General features: G+C 40.9%; 1 pseudogene; it reads right to left on the bottom strand.

Annotated features, from left to right (window-relative positions):
* Positions 1 to 466: 466 nt before the first annotated feature.
* Positions 467 to 2736, bottom strand: LOC102812893 (annotated as a pseudogene).
* Positions 2737 to 3598: the final 862 nt, after the last annotated feature.

Below are 3598 nucleotides of genomic sequence, written 5' to 3'. Positions count from 1 at the left end.
AGTAATTCCTTTAACTGTCCATTACAGATTTTCAGCATATTTAAAATTCCCACAAGTCAAAGATCAGTCTTGAGATTTATTGTTATATTAAACTATATTCCTTCCTCCCAAATCTTCTCAAACTTTATTTCTTAAAAGAACTGTCACTTAATACCCGATAATTGGATCCACAGTGATAATAAATGTTATGTCTAAAATGATGTAACTAAAACAATTCCAGAGTGCCATAAAAGAGATTACAGAGAAATAAAATGTGGTACTTTCATGCTATCTCTTGGAAGAACAGATGCATCTTGAAAGCATGAGAGTTCAAAGAGAGGCCATTTAAACAGGGAGATTATCAATGGCTAATGTGTTCAACCAGGTCTATAGACAAAGATACTCGGTGATTAAGTGGTCTCCATAGACCTTACAGGTTTTCCTCCAAATATCAAATCTGAGAAAAAACCTATTTTAAAATTGTTTCTTAGGTATTTTCAGTGGTTTCTGAATTACCTGTAGGAAGTTGTGACTTAGTTGTGTAGAGTTGTGTAGAGTGTCTACCATTAAATCCAGATCATGTTTTATATCAAAATTTATGTTAAACAAAACCAAGTTACTTGACCTTTGGCCTGTCAAAGTGTTCCTCAGGCACGCTTTAAGACGCCTTCGTCCATTTTCATAGCGCTCATTCTCAACCGTCATCACAGGAAGTATACACAGGACCTTCAGCAATGCATAAACATTAGGAAAGAACTTGATGTCAGGCTGATGGAGGGCTTCATAAATGGTGGATGGAAGCTCTGTATCTTTTCCTCTGTGTTTCCACTTAATTCTCCAGCAACGAAGCTTGGCTGATAGCGTGTCAGGATTGGGTAAGACACTTCTGTACATGTCAGCATGGTGTTCCTCTGACTTATTGAATTTGAGCTGTCCCATTACAGAGGGGACCAGAGATAAGCATTTAAGTGCTTTGAGATACTGTTCTGAGAATATATCTTTAAGTTCTTGAATAATGTGCTCCACTGTTGGGACACTTAGAGCTTCTTTATAGTAACCCTCAGAGGTTAGCTGAGCATTCAGGTTACCTTGTTGAGCTCTGCAGAATTTTACAGGGAGTTTCATTTGAATATCAAGTTTGGTTGCCAAATTTGTGTCTTCCTCAAACCAAAATTCATGATAAACTTCAATATTTTCCATCACTTCATTTAGTGAGTGCGGCACTGCAGTCAAGCTGCTGAATGCAAAGAAGACATCGGAGGTTTGACCCTGGAGATGTTTCCCAAAGGCTCTTGTGAAAGACAAGACATTTTTAAGAACAACAATGGTCATGATGAAATCAAAATCTGTTACTGCACTGCAGAGGACAAACACCCGGCCAGCTATACAGTTATTCCATCTCATATTTGTATCATTATTTATACCATCAAAACATAAAACAAGCGCTTGCAGGAGGTTCACTAAAATTTCAAAATCATTATGTCTGCCCTGTCCACTGAGAATGGAAAATTTCCTTTAGTTCATTACCTCTGTCTTCATTGTTCTGAAAAAGGACAGCAATCACAGTGTCAAGTTCTAAAAGCAGCTGTGGTGATCGATGGAAAAAGAACAAACTTCCTCAATTGTTCCCAATGCAACAGACACTCCCATAACAGGTACTGATTTTGCCAACCACATATTTAAGGCACAGGAAGAGCAGAGCGTGTAGATGGCTTGAGGATACTTCTCTAAAAAGCTACAAGCAACAACTTTCATCTTGGAAGAAAATCCACTGGACACAATGTAAGCCTGGCCACGACAGTACTCCATGTTGAGACCCCATTTTTCAGTTATGGTAGTGTGAAATTTCACAGCCCAAATTTCTGAATCAGCTTCATAAGGCAGGAAACCCACAAATTCCTCTCTCAAGTTATGAGATTCATCAACAAACCTCACCAACACGGGCAGGTGCTCCTACCCTGCTATATCCACCACATCTTCGGTGATGATGGAAAAGAAGTGTGAGTCTCTCACTTCCCTGAGAGTTTCTTCCTGAATGCAGCTCTCAACAGATCTCGAGCATCTGTTTCTGCTGTGTTTTTGAACAGAACAGTGTGTTAACTGCCGTCATCTCAAAGCGCTTTCTCAGAACCTCTTCCCCAGAATTTATCCAGCACTCTAGCAGAGCTTGAAAGTTATCAGGAGTAAAGAGACCTTCTAGGATTTCATCAGCCTCATGTCCATCCAGAAGTATGTTTTGTTTCCCCATAAGGATCAAAATTTCAAATAAAGATTTTAGGTATTCTTTGTTTTCCTTCTCTTCAAGGCTTAAAGGTAAAATGTCTTCATCGTGTTCCTCATCCCCTTCTTCAGCACTGAGGTTCTGAGCATTGCTATAGTTGGTTTCTTTATGTTTTTGTTCCTGTTCAGAAGTTTCATCCATTTTTTTCTGTTTCAGTGTCTGATTTCATCTTCACTCAATTCTTCTATTCGTTTTCTGTGTCTGCTATCTGGATTGTTCAAATGACTGGTAAGATCACATATTGTTGGTATAGCAATATCTCGAAGAACTGTTCTATAAGGACTGGTTCTACAAATCATAGATGTCTCAAAGTGTTTGGCACATAACCAACAATGTTTATTAAGCTGATTAGGTGTTTTCTCTTCTAAATCAGCTCTCCTGCAATTCTCCACCCACTTCTGGCATCTGGGAACCTGAAGCAGGCCAGATCAGGACTGCGTGCTCGTGCAGTTGGGGGCAGCGCAGAAGTTCGACATTGTAGCCTGCCCGCTGCCGGGCCCAACTCTCCCCTCCCCACCTTCTCAGGGCAGCCTGCCCGCCCGTTGGGGCCTGGGAGGGGAGCCAGGCCAGCCAGCCTGCTCGGCAGGGCCCAGGGCCAGCACACCTCATCAGTAAATGTTTTAAGTCCTCTTCACTTTCAGCAAGCAAGGTTGGAGATGCAAATCAAAACAACAATGAGCTATCATCTCACACCAACAATAACAGCGAAGTTCAAAAATTCAGAGGATACTAAATGCTGGCAAGGATATGTAGAGACTGGGACCCTCCTATATTGCTGGTGGGAATGCAAAATGGTCCAACCACTCTGGAAAATAGTATGGCACTTCCTCCAAAAGTTGGAAATAGGAACACCTTATGATCCAGCAATTCCTCTGCTTGGTATATATCCACAAGAAATACGAGCCGATCACAAGTAGATATATGCACACCAATGTTCACAGCAGTGCTATTTATAATACCAAAAAGATGGAGACAGCCTAAGTGCCCATCAATGGAAGAATGGATAAACAAACTTTGGTACATACACAAAATGGAATAATATGTTACCTTGAAGAGTAACAAGGAAGCTGTAAGCCACCACCTTACATGGATGAACCTTGAGGACACTATGTTGAATGAAATTAGTCAGTCACAAAAGAACAAATATTGCATAAGACCATTATTGTAAAAGCTTAAGAAAATATACCCATACTAAATGGGGAAAAAAAAAAAATCTTTGTTGGTTACCAGTGGAGGTGGGGGCCAGGGCGGGGGGAGTTTGGAGAGGTGGAGGGAGGTGATGGTAGAGCACAGGGTAGGGGCAGACACATCATAGTTCAGGTGTTGGGGAGGGCAATA

This window comes from Chrysochloris asiatica, unplaced genomic scaffold (genome assembly GCF_000296735.1).
Source record: "Chrysochloris asiatica unplaced genomic scaffold, ChrAsi1.0 scaffold00047, whole genome shotgun sequence".
Taxonomy (NCBI): Eukaryota; Metazoa; Chordata; class Mammalia; order Afrosoricida; family Chrysochloridae; genus Chrysochloris; species Chrysochloris asiatica.
This window is presented reverse-complemented; position numbering and strand designations above follow the sequence as displayed.